Here is a 20253-nt window from a genome sequence, read left to right as displayed (position 1 = left end):
TTCTCTGTTATTAAAAATAATGTGTTTGCTGGATTGTTTTGAAATCTGTTGCTGAATACCACTGAAAGTAAAATGTTAGAGAAATATTGACTTTCTTGCCCACTATAAATTTGCATGGATACTCTTTTCTAACCCCCAGTGCTACACACATGAATAAACAGTCCTAGACTACCATTTCCATTCCTACTCCTTCCAAGCTCGTACAACAAATAAAGAAATGGCTGATTCAACAGCTGCTGTGCCCATTTCTTGGCCTCCTCACAAAAGTGTTTGTGAGTTGCCTCCTCCTTTCTTGAACCTGAGTGTGTTCCTACTGGATCTCTTAAAAACAGATGTCTGCTGCTCTTGGTTACCTGTTGCATAGAACTAAACATCATCTGTCTTACAGAGCAATCCTATGCATAGAAGAATTAAGTCCACCTGACTCCACCTGTGTTTGTTGAAAAGTGGTGTATAAATAACAGTAGTAGTAGTAGGAGTAGGAGTAGTAAAAGCTCCAGCTGCACAACACAAATGCTGGGGGAGTATGTGGGGGGTGGGGTCGTAACTCTCACCCGTGATCCATCACTTCCTTAGCCTTCTCCTTCTGGCATAATTAGCAAGGTTTTAATTTATGAATCATAATTCTTCAAGGTTTAGGGCAGGAAGAGTCAAGGTACTCACGATCAGGTTTCTGCATTTTTTAAACATTAGTTGTTCCTTTGGCTTTTGTGTGACAAACGTTTTTCACAGGGGAGAAAAGCAAAAGTATTGGAATAGTAGGGTATCTACATACATACGGTATACCATGGAACAGAAATTTCACAGTAACTAAATAAAATGGACAAGTATGGCAAATAGTAATAAATGTTTCTCTACTGGTTTCAGTAATATGTTGTTTGTAGCTTTGGATTGTATCTGTGATGGTAAAATTACTCAACTCATGAACAACGTGTTGATTGACCCTTGTTTTAGAAGGTGTGACTTCTCCTAATATTGTATATTTATGGATAAATAATACTAATATATTAAAATAATTTAGGTTGTGCGTGGGTGTAGGCAACATGTACATATTCCCCTAAGGCAAATTCACAATCCTGTACAGCTAATAAAATTTAAAAGAAAACTTCCCCTTTTTGGCTAACAAAGCTATTACAAGTTAAATATTAAATTACCTGAATACACTGGAATAAATATTTGTAACACAATAAGGTCATTCTCATGACCAGCTGCACCCAGGTAAAGCGGCCCTACCTGGGTATAACCTGGTCATGAGAAGCGGCCGGATGACTCCTGTTCCAGGCCCTCCACAACAGGGTAGCCCAGGTGTTTTACCTGGGCTAATAGTGGAGTAGAAAGTCGCAAAGGCGCCCTTCTACCCCACTCCCCATTATGTGATCATCATCATCATCATCATCCTTTATTATAGTCATAGACCAGCATAAAAATACATGTTAAAGAATACGAGTAAATAAAAGTGGAAGTAGAAGGTGGTTACATATGTGATGATGCATATTAACATTAAAATAACTAATACTGCTAAGAATGTATGAGGGCGATTACATGTTTAAAAATACAAGTACTAAAAAAGCTAAAAGTACTAAAATACTAAAAATGAAAATGATTAAAACAATAATAATATACTATTGCTATTATGTTTAAAAGTCATAAAATGCATAAAAGACATTAAAAGGGGGACATGCCCGCTGTGTGAGCGTTCAGGCTGCCTACAGCCTGAGCATTTACGAAGCCAGGTGGCAAGAGCACCTGGCTGAGGGGGAATCCCTCAATGCATCGTGCTCCTGGTGTGGTGCATTGTGGGATGCCGGAGGATCCCGGCTCTGCTGCTCGGCACAGTGGGGCTCATGTGCTGCATGAGTGGCAGAGCTGCCAGTACAACTTTGATCATGTGTGGGGAGGCAGGTAGGAGCCTGCCTCTCCCCCAGACCTCCCCACCTGCGACACTTTGGGTCATGTGGACGACCTTAATAAGTACCCGTTTTAATGTTGCTGCCATTTTTAATTAATCAATTAAACACTGACTGACTCTAGGGAAGAGATATGACTGACAAATAATTCATAACTTTGATTTAATATGTTGACATATTGAACAAACAAACAGCAAGCAAGAGCTGATGCAGGAGCTTCTTCGGAAAATCATATGCATATATGTTGAACGAAGAGTCACAATGTACAAACAGAGCAATTTATGCGGAGGCGGGAGCCAAAACATGCCACTGACAAGTTCTGAGACAATGAGCACAGAAAAGCAATAGGCCATCCACCGGCACAAGCACCTTCAGGCTAGGGGCTGCAAAAGTTCAATGCCTCCTTGCACCAGAAGTCCCATGAGGATGTGTGCTGTGTTCTAATATTGGAATCTGGAAAAAAACAAACATCAGGAAGGAAGTTTTTTTTAAAGTGTATGTATATAAATTTGAAAAAGAAAATCCCTTCAGCGAAAGAGGAAACTCAATGTGAAATTTTAATAAATGATATATCAACATTATGAAAGCAAAGCTTTGCTTTAAGAGCAATATGAGATGAATAAGTCATCCTCTCCTTGTAATGTTTAGGCAGACTTACTCATGTTGTGACATCATCCACCTTAGGGTCGTTCACATGACCCATGAACTGGGGCTGGGGCAGGCTGGGGAGGAAGGCAGGAGCCTGCCTGCCTTCCCCCATCCCTCACATGAGTGATGGCTTACCTGGGCTCTGCCACACTGTGCACACACATGATCAGTGGAGTTCCAAAGTGGGATTGGGAGGAGGAAGTCATCCTGCATCCCACAATGTAACATGGGAGCAGCGGAAAGGCTGCTTTCAAGCACTGGTGCTGCTCCGTGCTGGCCAAAGCTGGGCTAGCCGGTGGGGCTGGCGTTGGGTAGGAGAGGCTGCGGTGGCTCCACACGAGTCTCGTCTCTGTACCATGGTTTTCCCGCTCCTACCCAGCTTTGGCCGGTTGTGTGAATAACCTTCTTGTGTGCTTCCCCATCTCCACTCCACATCATTTGCTGCCACTGGCAGGGATACAGCATGGGAAAGAGCATGTCTTCAAACTGCAGGGAGGAGGAGGAGGAGATCGTGAATGGGGCTACCTCTTTTGGCAACAGCCTATGTTGAGTCCCATGTCTAATTCAGCCCTAACGTATGTTAATTGCTGCTCCTGCAAAACTAGGAAAGCTTCACAAATATACACTGTGACTATTCAAACCGATGGCATGAATTGTCTCACAGGATCAATTCACATGACCAAACTGGTATGTTGGTAGGATGTAGATTTTGGCACATAATGAAGTGGACAAAGTGGTGGCATGCCATGCCAATCTGTCAATGTGGTCATTTGGTTTGACTCCTAAGCACTGAGAGAACTGCAGCAACCACCTGGGTTAGAAAAGAACTGAAGGACAGGAATTTTTTTTTTTAAATGCCTGTTATTCAGGCTGCTATCAGCTACCAGCTGGGTTAAAAAAAAAAGAATTGGATAGGAATAAAAAATAATAACCTGCTCTTCAGGCTGGGAGATGGTTTAACCAAGCAGCTCTAAAGATGGGTGAGTAAGCACCAGTGAATGTTGGTAAGCCAAACAAAAAGAAGCAAGTTAGCTGGGGGCTGGTGAAGAAGCACTTTCAGATCTGTACAATGTTGGAATCACAGCCAACCTCTTATTCAGAAACAACTAATACACTGTGGTTCTGCTAAACAAATGTTCTGGATCTTTGTGTTTGATACTGAGGAAGAGCTCTAAAACAAGGGTTCTCAATCTCAACCTGCGGTACTTCAGATGTTGCTGAACTGTAACTCCCATCACCCCCAGCTACAATTTACTGTGGCTGGGGGTGATGGGAGTTGTAGTTCAGCAACATCTGGAGTACCACAGATTGGGAAACCCCGGCTCTAAAACAATGATGAGCCTCTCTGAGCTGTACACCAGTCTCCATTCAACTTTTCTCCCTTAAGCAAGATGTTGTGATAATGCTAGGTGCTTTTGACAAATCCTACCCCACAAAATAAACAGATTCTCGGCTCGTCTATCAAGGAGATTCCAGTGAAAATCGTTGTTCTGCTAGAATTATGTTTTCGGATACATTATAAGCCCAGCACCAGCAGCAACGCAGCTGATCAGTAATGGGGCATACAACTGGGAACCTGAGAAGTAAGGTGGGAGGATGCACCGAGGAGCGGCACGCAACTTCCCAAATGGGCATCTATGGGAAGCCAAAGATGCAGCCCCTGAAATGGACCTGGAACTCACTGGCTTTGTGTTCCACACTGTTGACAACAGGCCAGAACAGCATTAGTTAGAAGAAGCTACAAAAGAAGCTTTTGTTTGTGCAGAAACAGATCTTCAGAAATGAATTTCCAATATCCACAGGGGCTTCTGAAATCAACAGTAAGCCATTTATGAGATATTGGTCAGGCTACTTTCCCACAAATGAAAAACACTAGATTGCAAAGCTACAGCTGCAGAAGAACTAAGGAGGAGGCTGCTTTCTGATGCAAGTTGTTTCTATAAAGGCAAAATCCTCAGTGGGTAAGAAAGAGAAACAAGGTTTCAGACTCAGGAAAAAAATGAGCCAATTGTTGTTGTTTTAAAGTCTTTCCATAAACTAGAGGGTCAGCAACTGAGTTTGCAATGAAGACAATACTAAGACTGGAATCCTCAGCATACACCTACCCGGGAGTTACCATGCTTGCTTGGACCGGTGTCTCTTAATACACATGACTGGTTTCTGTGTCCAGGTCAGGAAGCCAAAAGCAGTTCTGTGAATCTGAAGAGCAGGCACTCAATTCCATTTTAACTTCGTAGGAAAGCATTTGTTTTCTTCTACAGCACAATATAGCAGAACTAAACTGTTGGTTTATGCTATGGGGGGGGGCGGGATGCTACACATCTAAAATTACATGTGTACACACACAAACACACACAATGTGGATGCCCTGTATGCCATTGCTGCACTAGCTTGACAAGTTAGGAGAAATCCTGGTAGCACTTCCAGATGTCTTTCACCAAGTCTTTACGGGCACATCTAAGAGCATTGTACTGAGCTGCTCCCATCAGACCATGTGAAGGTTAAAAAAAAAAAAATCTGAGTACATACCTCTAGCTCTTGTAATTCCAGAATTGAATTAATATTGACATTGCTTAATGGTTACTGAACCAAGATAAGAAAGGAAAGGTTGCATCGTCTGACTGCAGATTTGTAAGTGCCCAGCCTCCCAAGGGAATGCTCCAAACTCTGTAACCTCACCAGATGCAGGAGTAGTACAGCTAACAATGCTCTGATGGAAGATTCTTCTCCTGGATGCTGCAAGGTCAATTTGCCTATACTGTACAGATATCTCTTGTTTATCTTGGACACCTTCTAACTGCTGTGACAATCCAAGCCTAGAGAAAGTGAAGCATATCTCTAAATACAAATGGAACCAAACCAACAGTCAAAAGGATTAGGCACCAAATAGTCCTTTCTTATCCCCTTATAACCAGGCAACATCACATAAGAGAAATGCCATTCACCTTTAGGTTGCCAATGAGCCAGACATAAGCCATGCCCTGCCCTTGTACCATAACAGATATTTGATGTGCAGAAATCAGAGGTACAGTTCTAGATTCTGCGCTGGAGCTAAACAGATGTGGGTTTGGAGGCTGGAGCTAAAGATGATGACCTAATCATAAGCAATTCTTGTGTTACAACTAAAAGAAAGTTGAAGTTTCTTCCAAAACAGTATTTGGAAGTAAAAAAATTAATTTAATTTAAAATGTAAGTTTAAATTAAATAAATGTATTTAATTCAACAAAATGTAATGCAATAATGTAATGAAATGCAAAATTATTAAACTACTCCTGAAATCCAATTATTATTTTTTTAATTACTGGCCTGCACGTTGCACTGTCTAATGTGGGAAGTGAATGAACCCACACTGCTGCGGGTTCCCCACTGGCACTTCTGGGGAGGTGTCAGTAGTGTTGGGCATTTGCACAAGAGGGCAAATACTCCAAGCAGCCTGCCCACACTCTGGAAGTGGCAGTTGGATCTGAAACCCATCAAGCATTATTACATTTATATCCTGCTCTTCCTCCAAGGAGCCCAGAGCGGTGTACTACATACTTGAGTTTCTCTTTCACAACAACCCTGTGAAGTAGGTTAGAGAAGTGACTGGCCCAGAGTCACCCAGCTAGTTTCATGGCTGAATGGGGATTTGAACTCGGGTCTTCCCAGTCCTAGTCCAGCACTCTAGCCACTACACCACGCTGGCTCCTTTATTGAGGAAATACATCAGAGGGAAAGGCCTACATGCCTAACTGCTTGCTACATCAGGAAGGGGAAGGAGGAAGAGGAAGTCTGTCTCTCAGGTATCTAACAAAGGGGGAGTAGAGAAAGAGGATTCCCTTGCTCACTAGCTCTACCCCTAGTGGCCAAGAGGGTTGCTGGTGGAGGTCAGGAGCTCCACCTCCATCATAACAAGTGTTTCCAGAGTGCGAGGAGCTACTCGGAATATTTGCCCACTTGTGCAAATGCCCAACTTTGCTGGTGCCTTATCAAAAGCCCACCGCAGTGCTGGTAGATCCACAGGCAGCCCAGAGCAGCATTGGTGGATCGCCACAGCCCATGCTAGATTATGCAATGCATGGGCAACTGTTTCTTTTGTTTCACTGATGCAATTTAAATCAGGAAGAAAAATGCAGCGTTTGACATCCAGACTAAAGCTGCACTAGTGCAGACATGTTGCACTAGCTAGTTCAGCTATGCTGGCAATTTGGATTCCAGACTAGTGTTGCACGAGTGCAACAGGATGTGCTTGTGCAGCCTGTGGCATTTATTTATTTATCACATTTCTAGACTGCCCCATCCAAAGGCTCTGGGCGGAGCACAAGAAGTTTAAAAAGAGACAAAAGCACACACCATTTGAAACACACTATAAAAACAATTTAAACACAATTCAGAACCATTTAAAGCCAATTAGAATACTTCAAAACAATTGAAAAACCCTGGAAGGCCCGGCCAAACAAGGAGGTTTTTAAGGCTCTCTTAAAGGTCAGCAACGAGCCTAAACTACGGATGTCTGCCAGGAGTGCTGCATCCCATAGGCCAGGAGCAGCTACAGAGAAGGCCCAGCTCCAAGTTGCCACCAGACTTGGTAACTGGAGACGGACCTCTCCAGATGACCTCAATGTGCGATGAAGGAGCTGCTCTCTAAGGTAGCCTGGACCCAAGCCATTCACGGCTTTAAAGGCAATAACCAGCACTTTGTATTTTGCTCAGACATATACTTCCAGCTGTAAAACCTTTTCCTCAGGTAGGATACACTGTCCTTGTTGAACAAGCAGACTGAGACTGCACATTGTGCAGGTCGGAGCATCTGTTCAGCTACACATTCTTACATGTATGCATCTTTGTTCATGGCACTAGTGCAGTGTTAGTCTGGATGGCAGCCAGTGATGATAACGTTACAATTTTCTTTCTGAATGTAGTGATATTTATACATAGAAAAGGCATCTTTAAAACACTGGTAGCAAAGTAGTTAAGTTGAGCAATTCGCAATCCAGTATGTCAGTGAAAAATCACAGTTGGAACTGGCATAACATTAAAATGTAACTAATGTAACCCTTCCAAGATCTGGAAGCATATTAAGGAAGAATGAACTGCCCTGCCAGATGACTTTACCTGGAACCAGTTTACACATGTAATCAGAATACTGCTCCTCCAAACATAATCTGAGCTGTTTCATCATTTACTATAATAACTGGATCTCATCTAATATACCATTTCCCAACAAGCAAACAAAAAGGTCTCAAGCAGTTTACTTAGCAAGAGGGACGAGAAGGTGGTTCCCTGTCCCAAAGAGGCACAATCCAAAATGTCAGAAAAGAGAGATACCAGCAACAGCTTCTGCAAGGAACATTATGCTCGGCCGAAAGGGGACAGTTGCTCTCACCCTGCTATGGGAGAGACACCACTTTTTTCAAAGTTGCCTCTTTGCCCAGGTAGTGAAGGAACGTGAAGCTGCCATTTTAACCACAGTCTGATCTTGTTGCTGTTAAAGTAGCAGCTGCAGAAACTGTTTCCAAAGCTGGCAACCCTTTCCCCCTCTAATGGGAATCATATCGTTTCAGCCACTTTTGCCAAGAGACTCTGGAGATGCATTCACATTCGAAGCAAACTATTCTCGTTTGTTTATTTTAAACATTTGTATCCAATCTTCCTGTTCCATTAAAGGGATTACCAAGGCAGTTAACATGGAATGAAAATGAGTCTATAAATATCTTAGTTGTACACTGACAGTACACTTTTAATCTGTATTATGTCATCATCATTATTATCATTATTTTACATTTATATCCCGCTCTTCCTCCAAGGAGCCCAGAGTGGTGTACTAAGGTTTCTCCTCACCACAACCCTGTGAAGTAGGTTAGGCTGAGAGAGAAGTGACTGGCCCAGAGTCACCCAGCAAGTCTCATGGCTGAATGGGGATTTGAACTCGGGTCTCCCTGGTCCTAGTCCAGCACTCTAACCACTACACCACACTGACTAGGTGCACACTGGGCATGCAAGTGGATTATCAGTGTCTGCTGACAGACCTCAGGACCATCTGCCCCAAAGGTGTCATGGCTCAAACTCACCCAGACATAGGCCTGTTCAGGCAATATGGACAAACCATAACGGCCATTAGGCCCATGCTTGGGCTGGTACACTATAAACTCTGATTTGCAATTAGACATGAGTCTAGAAGCGCACTCTAGCAAATCAGGAAGTGAAAGAGATAACTGGAGCATACAAGGGGAGAAGGAAGCCTGAGGCATGGCCATGGTTTGGTAGTGATATCTGACACATCAAGTGCCCAAAGAACTCTTAAAGGAGGAGGACTGATAAGTTACCAGACTGATGACCTAGCTTAATGATATGAAAGAGTCTCTCTTTCCTCCCAAGCAGAAGGGAAAGGCCTTCAAGCCATGGATTCACTATACATTCAGTTCATTGAAAATAGTCTCCCTTCCCCCAATATTTCGTTGGCCTCTCATACTCTTAGATGCTACAAACTCATGGATTTCCGAAACAAAAAAAAATGTTTTTCAAACGTTTTGAAAGATCAGCAACAAATGCTCTGATCCCAAGGTATACCTGATAAAGTGCATCTGTATAGATCGTTACAGGCTCTAAAAAGTGGGGCTGAGTTCCAAAACTAAGAGTGCACTATGTTGCTTAATGAATAGCTGGCATTATGACACACATGCCCACTAAAATGAAAATGGCCACCATGGCAGTGGTGTCTATGGTGGCAGCAAGGCCCAACACCATCCTGAATGCTGAATCCTGAGCTCAAATGATCCTGATACATGTGCAAATACTATTCCCATGTATAGCCCTACTAGACATATTAGTTAAGCAATAATCAGGGTGAGTAGCATTTCAATGCATGCAATCACTAACACAATGTTACTTTTTAAAAACCTTATAAACCTGATTCCCCCCCCTCCCATTTCCATCTCAGGAATGACCTCTGCTTAGGGTTTCAGAAAGGATTAATGACCAGATGGAATTAATGGCCCCTGGGTGTGTTTCAGGCTATTGACTCCCCCCAGTCAGTTATTAATCCTATGAGATACAGTAGAATTTGTTCTGTCATGATTATTAAAACTTCATAAAACAAAATCCTCTGCACAGATGGATGCAGTGTCATTGGGAGAGGAATAAAAAGTAGTTGTATCATAGGAACAATGTTTAACGGGACTGGGAACACATGGTCACAGATTAAGCAAAGTAAGGAGGCTTTCAGTATAGCATGCCTTCTTCCTAAACTATTTGTGTAGGATACTAGTAAGTTCAACTGTAGTGCTAAACATTGTATATGCCCAGGGCGTATACTGGAGGCTGGAGGAAGATGGTGACATATCATCTGTACTTTGCAAAGCAAGTCTGCTCTTGTCATGGAGAAAGGAAGGCTCACTTCTGGTACTGGAAATGGGCTGGTTGATATAGATATGTGAATGGCTGGACTACAGGGAAGTAGGTCCTGCATGCGGGTGGTGGGGGGGGGAGCTTAGCACTCTCATCAATGCACTATTTTGTTCAAAAAATCAGAATCCAGCCCCCAGGCGTATATGATTGGGGCAGACCTGCATTTTTTAAAAATGGGCTGACACAACAGGCAGTGAATGGGATCAGAACTGCATCGAGGCAGGGAGCCTTTACAGTGGGTGCCATGCAGGCTTGATGGGGCAGGACAGCATGTGGGGTGGGAGATCAGGAAGTGATTCTCACTTCTCTCCCCTCCCGCAAAAAGCACTGTTCGACGACGTGACCCTCATGGACATATTTTTGGCAACAAACAGCACTTTTGTGGGGAGGGGAGAGAAGCGAAAATCATTTCTTGGTCTCCATTCCTGCATGCTACAGGGGAGTGCATGAACCCCGCAAGCCTGCAGGACAACTGCTCTGAAGGTTTCCTCCCTCCAGATAGCTCTATGCCTGCTGGCGGATCACTGCCTGTCATGTCAGCCACTATGTCTAGTTTGGACCTAACAAACCCAGGGCACTTGTTCGCATTCATATTCCCAGTTCTGGATCCCGCCCCCCACCCATGCCTCTCTTGGCTGTTAACACTGACAGTATCTGCTTTGATTCTCTGAAATGTTGTCCCCCGAGACTGATTATCCAGCTTCAGCGGGCGCTTCCTAAACTTCGTTTGTGCATGAAACTACAGCATATTTACCGCATGAAACTGATGCGGGCAGTATCATCCCCTGATCACTTTATAATATCCGGAACTAGCTCTGGTTTCCATATTGCTTTGCTTAGGGCTGCTTCTAGGTGCTGGGGTTTAAAATGGACTGAATCCATGCCAGCTGCCATATTGAGCACTGCCAGTTCAAATGGAGTAGCAGGATCAGCCAGTCCACTCCAAATCAGTGAGTGTAGCAGTAGCGCCAACACAGAGCATTCCTCTTTCTCTGATCCCATAAAAAAGGAGAACAGAAGAGAAGCCCTTCCCTCCACACTCGGCTCCACACTATGGGGTGAATGTAACCAGAACCCTCCTTTGCAGAGCAAGCTACTCCTAGATGGAGCGACAACAGTGACAAAGCAAAGAGAACCTGCCTTACCTTTAGCCACTGAGTAAACTCCTGCTCACACATGCTTGCTTCAAACTTGCTGATCACACTAGGGACTTCTGTGTGGGGAATACATACCCGAGGAAGTGCTGCACTGAGCAAGCCTGAATAGTTGTATATTCATAGTTGTATATATGAGTGCAAAAGGTCTCATGCCTGGTATTCCTGTATAGGGTGTGAAGATTCTCAAACATCTGGCAACACCAGTGGAAAACTACTTGGTACACAGGCCTGCTCAACTTAGCTGTTTTCGGACTACAATTCCCATAATTCCCAGCCACAGTTGCCAATAGACTGGGATTATAGGAGTTGTAGGCCAACATCTGCAGGAGGGCCAAAGTTGAGCAGCCCTGAGTAAGCTAATCATAGATTTTTTGCAGGGTGGGGACAGGTAGCAGCTGTGGAAAAGTACACTTTGAGGGCTTTTTTTTTAAGGACTTTGGCGGCAGGTATCTCAGGTATGGTATTGCAGCTAGACCTGCACAGAACCAGAAACTGATCCAACAGAGACAATTTGTAAACCGAGTAAACAGTAAGTCAGATGGAAATCTACAGGCTCCTCAGGTCATCTTAGCCTGATGGGCTGCAGTACACTCCCTTACCATTTGGAGAGTGGTTCTGCAGAGCAGCAAAGCTCAGGTCTGGAGTTCTCTCTGTCTGGAGACAGAGCCAAGAGTAAAGACAATAAGGAGCCTGTCCCAACTGCCAAAGTCCCCTAATTTGAGACCCTTCGTGCCTTGCACTCCATTCCCCCACCACACATATTTCCTGTTTGGTATTACATTTGCTAAATAATTGCTAGGGGAGCTGCCATCCTGAGGGAAGAAAGTGCACAGCTTTTGACAACCTTTCATCCTTAAAGCAAGACAAAGATCATCATTCCCACTCTGAGAAGTTGAGCTGAGGCTGTGTACACATCAAGCCAGTACATTCACAGTTAAGGAGAAACTGGAACCCAGTTCTTTATCCCAGCAACACTTTATCGAATAAATCACACTGAAAAACATTTCCACACTCTGTCTCTGTCCGTGTGTGCACACTGGGTGGGGATTGTTTCCCGAGAGTTCAGGATGACCATTCACATCTCTCACCATTACCACCTTTCCTAGTCCTGCAAAGTAAAATTTCAGTCTTTAAGGCTCAAACTTATACCCTGATCCCAAATCACAACCTCTGTCTCCCTACAGCAGCATCCCATCTATTGCCTTTTTGTGTTTGCACATACATTATTCAAGCATGTCATTGTGAAGACTGGTATGATGATTTCCCTTGAAGCAACCATTAGCAACAGTTTTCTAGCTTGATTCAGGATAGTCCATTAGACAATTTTTAATACCTTTATAGACAGCACACTATGCAGTGATTAAATATGATAATCTAATTTGGTTGTGGGGGTTGGAGGAGAGCCCCACCCTGAAATCAAATTTATGCAAAAACTTCTTTAATGCAATTTTCATGCTGGCAATCAATGCCTATTCAGCTCCTGTGTCATTTCCCCACCACCCTTCTCTCTTTTGCAGATGCTGAAGCAATGTTAAATTAAACAATTGCTCACATTTTTAAAATGTCAGGAAAATTACTAGCTGGGAACCTAAAAATATATACAGAAAGCATCCTTTTATTACCAGTTTTTAAACAGCAAGAATAAAACAATTATAATATTTGCAAAAGAACAGTAGAATATATTGGGAGATATTATTCTAAAGTAATTCTTTTTCTAATTCAGAGCATTAAAAACTAAGAAAGCTAATGCAGAATTGTAGATAATACACAAATGCTAAACAGAAAACTTCCATTAAGTAGTCAGGCATTGTCAATTATCTGTGCATATAGCAGTAGCTATATGTATCCTCTTTTTTTCCAAAAGTGGAAGATCCATCAAAAAGCACCCCCAACAGCCCATAAGAAAATGTAAAAACTTACACTGTAGTGTTCTCATCAGTCCAATCCAGTAAATACCATTAAGGGGACATTTTAGATTTTTTATCCATACTGCGTTCTTCTTAGTGATGTGACTGTTCAGGCACATGGTCAAGTTGCACTCAGCTTCTCCCTTAGTGATGTGCAAGAGGCGAGCTCTGCTGATTTATCTAGTCTTTCCGCAGCAGATTAGCACTAATGTTTCTGCCTCTGCATCCTACCTTTCATTAAGTGGTAGGTTCTGCATTATCATGGGCAATCCAAATTAAACTGTGAATGTAGCATAGATTCTCTCTCTCTCTCTCTCTCTCTCTCCCTCTCTCTCTCCACACAGACATGCACAAACACACAGACTCATCCACACCAATAAAACAATTGCTAGGCAGCTACACAAAATAACGCTGTTTCAATGTATTGATGTTCCCCTACCGGGAACAGCAGTCAAGGTAGGTGTCTCCTTGCAAATAAAGACTGCTGCAGTTCAAAGGTCTGTTTGTGATTTATTTTTCTGAAATATATTTAGCTGTTGTGCAGATGGTGTCAGGGCAAAGGATTTGCAGGCAGGAATGTCACTGTTTGCAATTCCCTGATAATGGGCAAACACATGAACATTTACTATTTGTTCAACATAACAATGTTTTGGGAAACAAAATACAAAGCGAGGCAGGGCTTTAATGCATTTAACATCCATTAGTGGCCATGAACTCATACTCATAAACAAGTTTTATTTAATTACACTATGCAGTGTGCCTAGGTTAGGCACTCTCTCCTCTTTTCCTGCCCACTTTGGACGTTAAAAAGCATTTTGTAAGTCAGCTTTCTTCGACTTACCCCTGGTCTGATGGTTTGCGCTTTGCCTCGGAAGATTTGAACAACTTTGCTGTACCAATTAGCAAAAAACAAACGGAACGAGCCTTTGTTACGTTGTTCTGGGCTTTCCAGTAATCAAGGAATGTCTTAGCAATAAGAAACCATATTTTATTCATGACGTTTTCAGGCCAAGACAGCACGAGATACAAACAGTTTAAATTTTCATAAGCACTCTCAAAAACACTCAAGAAAGGAACAGAAAATGCCCAAGAGCATTTATTCATTAAAAATTTGAACAGCTTGACAAGTTTGCCCACTCTGCCTGCATCAATTCATATCACGCATCTGCCTAATCAGATGCTCTCCACCCCCTCCTGACTTGACTACTGCATTAGCCTTAAACCTAAGAAAATAAACCTGCTCTTCGAATAACATCAAACATCCAGTTCACAAGGGTTAATATTTAAAGTCTCGTAAGTGTTGAAAACTTGAAAGAGCTAAGAAGCAAACAAGATTATTGCGACCTTGATTATTAGAAGTAGTACTTCTGCATAAAAATATATACTAAGCACAACTTTCCCAAACTGAAATGTCCCCAGAGACGGAGCCCAGAGGTTCCATCTTTTTGGTTCATCTTATTCAAGAAGTAATAATAAATAAAGATTCTGCACCTTTTATTCCCAAGTTGGAAGACATTTTGTAAGATATATGGAAGGGTTTCTTCCTCCACCCTTGAATGACAGCATCTTCATCGATGGATTCCTGCAACTAGCAGTGCTCCACAATTATAGGGCAGGAAGTTCATCAAAAGACTGTAACTAACCGAGATTTCAGGAGAGATGTCCGTGGAGGCATAATGTAGTTACCCAACTAGAGACTAGCTGGAGCTGCTAGGAAGAAAAATCATTTCTGCTCTTGCAACAGAAGTGTCATGGGATCTATAACAGCTGTAAGCAAATAATAAGATCTCCCTGTTTTACAACCCCTTTGAAAATAGGATTTAAGAGAAGGAGTGGCAGAGTACATGCCTAATGGTTCGTATGAGATCCACTTGTACAGTGTATTTCTTGGTGCCGACTAGGCAGATGCGTGATATGGATTGATGTTTTTGGCCCAGGCTCTCTTAATAAAGGCTTTAAAAGTTCAGCTTTTTAAATGGGCCTTGTCTGTACTCAACTGGTTTTCTACACATCAGCAGTGATGCAAAGCATCTGTGATATGTGCCTGAACTGCCTTATTGACACTGAAATCATCTGAACATTAACCTAAGTGAAGTCGTAGCAGGCTTCATGTTAGGTGGATAGAGACAAGCATTTTATCACACAATTGTACCAGATGTATTTTTTAAAATCCTCTTATTACGAAGCTATTCTTTATTACTAAAATACTAAGTTAGTTACTATTACTACTTACAAAGCTACTCTGAGGTGAGAGCACTAAACCATCTCAGGGTTAGGGTTAGCTATACACATTATGGGCTCGCTGTACTTGGAAGATGACAGCTTTCCAGAGAAAACAATTGCTTCTTTGCTGCATGTTTTGTCACAGCATAAGGCTTCAGATGGACTCTATGCTATGTCTTATCAGATTCAAGTCAAGCCCTCCTCCACTTGGTTCTAACCATCTACCTTGCCCCTTCAGCTCCCATTTTTTCTTCTGTATACTACAGGGCTAATTTCAAAGTGGGTTGGGGAGGGCGCTTAGGCGCAATCTCGACTACAGTCCTGTTCCCGTCCTCCACCAGAGCATCAACTGAATCATCAGCAGAACCAACTCTAAAACCTCCCTTTTGGATCCAATAATCTTCTCAGCAGACCATCCCAAAAGATCCTCCACCCCTGCAGATGTGAATTGTGGCTATAAATCCAGCCTTAACCAGGTGGTGGTCCATCCCTGACTACAAACTACAAAAGTTGCAGCTGGAACTACACATGGCATAAAAAGGTAGCCGTTCTCAACCAGGTGCGATCACAGCACAGTCATATCACATAGAGATCAATGGAACAAGTGGTGGCTGCACAACTGCTTTAGAGAAACCACAAGTCAAGTGATGACATGATAAATGTGAATCCAACTGATATATGTGATTTGCACACCTTGCAAAAAAAAAACAAAAAACCAACCAACAACATGCCCAGTTCGCTGCACACTGAACTCTGCATAGACCTACAATTGGTAATCACGTACAGTACACATGATGGCTAAACAGAGCCTCCATATTCAATTACGTTATGCTACTGAGGGGCCAATGTGAGGCTGGGCTATTGCTTCCCAGAAGCATGTGCTTGGATACTTTGGTCTGATCCAGCAAGGCTTTCCTTATGGAAGCACACAGTGAGCAGGCAACTGTAAACAATGAGAACCAAAATTAAAATATAATCTGAATATGCTTCAGTGATGATATTGCATAACCCAATATGTTTATGGTGTTTATGGTTCCAGAGAAAATAATCAGTTGACAAATGGGGTGGGGAAGCTATATTTCCCCCTCTAAATCTCATAAATGCAAAGCCATTGGCCGCATTACAGCTTCGCACGTAACATGAAACCGGAGGTAAACAGGGCAGAAATTGGAATTCCGTTATGTCCAACTGCATGCAACCATGGTTTCATAGCAAAAGCAACCTGCAGTTTGCCTTGCCAAATTGCAATTTCAACCTTCAGTTTGTAGTGAGTTTTGTCACCTGAGGTTTTTCGGTGACAACATTATATCCTAATGCAGGGTGAACTCTCGCAAGAGCATCCTTGGTCACAGCGGGCCAGACCCCAGGATCCTATGCCCTGCTTCATATACATATCTCCTCCTAGGAAGTCACCATGTTCCTTTCCCTTTCCTGAATAACAGGAAAATAGTGTCCCCCAAGATCTGCCCCCCCCCCTTGAAATTGTGCTCGTGCAAGACAGTTTTGTTTAGGGGCTCTTAGGAGGGCAATGGTATAATTGCTGCCAGAAGAAGGGCTTACATGGCATTTAAAGGGATTTAAATGCCCTTTCCCTGCTGAGGGCAAGCGGACCATTCCGAAAATGCACGATCACGCTTGGCACACCCCCTTCAGGAACATGGCCAATGGCTGAAACTCATGCGATGTGCTGATGACTTCTCCACAGTCTGGAAACGTGAGCGCTACTGAGCTTGCTGGGATGCAGCCTCGGCGGACCAGGAAGAGGGAGGGGCTCCCCTGCCCTGAAATCAGAGCTTGCCGGGCTGTGGCTGGACGAACATCTGCGATGCAATTCACAGTTAGAAAAATTAACCCCGGGTCCAGCAACCTCCAGTTTCTTGTTACATGTGAATGTGGCCAGTCTTATCTCCAGCAGCCTAGTTACGTACTAAAGGAATTCTCACACGCAACTTAAACCAAGCTAGGGCAGCCCAGCCTGGGTTAGGCAGTGAGTGTGTGCCGGGAGTGAGGTCTCTCCCAGCACTGCACCTGTGCCAAGCCCCACCCAACGTTTAGTCGAGGTTAAGTGAACCTGTAGTTCATTTAACTTTGGCTGGCAATCATCTGGGTGATTGCTGCTGGATTAAAAAGCTTCCTCTTGGCCCACTGCCATTTCTGGCAGCAAGCTGCGGGGAGAGGAGCCACTGCGCTCGTGCCCCAGAGCATCCTGGAATGTGGGAGGGGAGAAATCCTTCTGTTCCCAGCATTTCCTCAATGCTTGTGTGGGCACATGGTGTGGCGGAGGGGAGGAAGGCGGCTGCTCGCCTGCCAGGTGAGCTCCTGCCTTCCCCGCAGCCCACCTGCCCTCCCCAGCGAGGCCGTGTGCACAACCTCACTTTGTAAATACTGGTGGATGGTCACAAGAGGAGACTTCATCATTTCAGATCACTCTTCACCAGTTCACATGATTTAAACACGGGTTACTGTTCATGAGGTCAGAACTGAATCAACGTGCCTTCACCACCCTTCCCAATGACATGTTATGGTTGTTCACAAATCGGACATATGGCTGTAATCCATTAGGGCGTTATGCCATGTTGATGAAGCAATCACAAAACTTCACCTCAGATTCAAGATCCATGAGTCATCCAGTATTTCATAAAAACACACCACTATGGATGATCATGTGAACTGCCTCACAGAAGCAGCAACAGGCACTCATATCATGTAGTAGAGCAACACACTTGTTTTGTGCTTGCTTGTGTGTAATTTCTGCCTGCAGGCAAAAACCCTGGCCCAGAAGTTATGTCCCAGAACTTGTTCGGTTCAGATTACTACCATAGATTACTAGTAATAGTATTACTACTATTCAGCACACTATATTACTACCATAGTGTACTGAACAAGAATCTCTTAGTATATCAAGAATGCATACTTATTTTGAGGAGCAATGTGACCTACCAGCCCTAGCCTGACATTATTAATCGCCTCAGGTAGACAGTGGTGGTGTAACCAAAAGGTGTTTAGCAGTTCAGACACTTCTAAAACCAGCCAATAGACTGATGATATATTTTTGATACACTAGAAGCTCTGTGATTAGGCTATGATCTCAATGATGAAATGCATTTGCTTTAATGAGCCATTCTTTCTATCCCAATGAGTAGTATTGAACTTGCTATTCTCACTGAAGTACACTTAAATCACAGCAAATTTAACTAATACTGATATAATTTTTGACTCTTTTGATTCCTGCAAAAACATACTTGTTTATATACACAATTAGATACACCACACTCCAAATGAACCAAGGCCTAACCTGAGAACATCACTGTTATTTAGGTAAAATGCACAAACATAAGAGGATGGCTTAGCTGTGCTAAAAACAGGGATTTGCAGAATTGTGCTGGTGGATGGTCACTAATGCTACAGCAATCTTCTATAAAAGTCCCCATTAAAACAAATGAGATGTGCCGCAATTGCGTGAACTGCTGTGCAACCACCAGTAGGCTTGCAGTTGCATAACCCTAGTCTGGAATGCAAGATCTAGACTTAGCTCAACTAGTTAGTGCAGCACCCTTGTCCTAGCAGAAAGTCCTGACACAAGCGGTTCATTGCTCTGGATTTGGGAATCTGTTTTTGGAATGTAGAGTGCTTGTTATTAGTACTGGCTACTAATATTTGTTACTCTACTGGCATAGCAGAGAAAGCTATTTCCTTTCCACTTGGTGCAGGGTGTTATCGATATGCAGATGACACCCAGATTTATTTATTCATATCAACCTCATCAGGAAATGGTATAACTTCCTACCTGGAGCCAGTAATGGGCTGGATGAGGGATAACAAACTAAAGTTGAATCCAAATAAGATGGAGGTACTGATTGCAGAGGGTCAGGACTTAAGAGATGGTTTAGATCGGCATGTTGTGGATGGGGTTACATGCCCCCAGAAAGAACAAATATGTAGCTTGGGAGAACTCCTGAACCCAAAATTCTTCCTGGTTTCTCAGGTTGGGGCAGTGGCCAGGAGCGCTTTCTATCAGCTTCAACTGATACATCAGCAACACCCATATCTAGAGATAAATAATTTTAAAGCAGTGGTACATATGCCAGTAACCTCCAGGTTCGACTTCTGCAATGCTACTTGGGGCTGCCTTTGTATGTAGTCTGGAAACTGCAATTGGTACAGAAAGATCGTCAGCCAGACTGTTCTCTGGGATAGGGTTGCGCAAAAGATTTCGTGCACAGATCAATCTGTGCCTGAAATGAGCAATTTTGGGTGATTCGGGGCTGAACCGAATCACCCCCGATGCCCCCGATATTTTTTGGGGTTGAGCCAAATCACCCGAATTTCGGGGCCAAAAAATTCGGGTGATTCGGCTCATGACCGATTTTTGGGGAATTTCTGAAGTTTTAGTGACTTTGGGGCAGTTCGGGGGCATATCATGGGATCTGGGCAAAAAGAGTGGGGTGGGGTGGTAGTGCCTAATGGGTGCAGGCTACCACCCCAATTTCAGGGGGATTGGGCAAAGGGCTGATTTTTGGGGAATTTCTGAAGTTTTTGTGTCTTTGGGGCAGATTGGGGCAGAAAGTGGGGCCTGGGGAAGAAGAGTGGGGTGGGGCAGTATTGCCCAATGGGTGGAAGATACCACCCCAATTTCAGGGGGATTGGACAAAGGGCTGATTTTTTGGGAATTTTTGAAGTTTTTGTGTCTTTGGGGAAGTTTGGGGGCAGAAAGTGGATCTGCACCAAAAGAGTGGGGTGGGGTGGTAGTGCCTAATGGGTGGAGGCTACCACCCCAATTTCAGGGGGATTGAGCAGAGGGCTGATTTTTTGGGAATTTTTGAAGTTTTGGTGTCTTTGGGGCAGATTGGGGGCAGAAAGTGGATCTGCCCCAAAAGAGTGGGGTGGGCTGGTAGATAGTGCCTAATGGGTGGAGGCTACCACCCGTCCCCAATTTCAGAGTGATTGGGCAGAGGGCTGAATTTTGGTGAATTTTTGAGGTTTTTCTTAATAAGGTGTGCTAGATTGATTCATTCATTCATCATA

At 43.4% G+C, this 20253-nt stretch overlaps 1 protein-coding gene across 6 annotated transcripts in view; it reads right to left on the bottom strand.

Moving 5' to 3' along the window:
* Positions 1-20253, bottom strand: part of RAPGEF4 (Rap guanine nucleotide exchange factor 4) — a 247792-nt gene that overhangs the window by 149506 nt on the left and 78033 nt on the right. Inside the window, exon 1 of one of the 6 annotated variants that reach the window (XM_053266610.1) lies at positions 13019-13378. The exons of the other annotated variants lie outside the window; for them this stretch is intronic. The gene's annotated coding sequence lies outside the window, so the exon portion shown is untranslated. Of the gene's footprint in view, positions 1-13018; positions 13379-20253 lie in introns of those variants that run through there. 6 annotated transcript variants of the gene reach the window in all.

This window comes from Hemicordylus capensis, chromosome 1, assembly GCF_027244095.1.
Source record: "Hemicordylus capensis ecotype Gifberg chromosome 1, rHemCap1.1.pri, whole genome shotgun sequence".
Classification (NCBI taxonomy): domain Eukaryota; kingdom Metazoa; phylum Chordata; class Lepidosauria; order Squamata; family Cordylidae; genus Hemicordylus; species Hemicordylus capensis.
The sequence above is the reverse complement of the archived record's forward strand: the minus strand, read 5'-3'. Positions and strand labels throughout refer to the sequence as shown.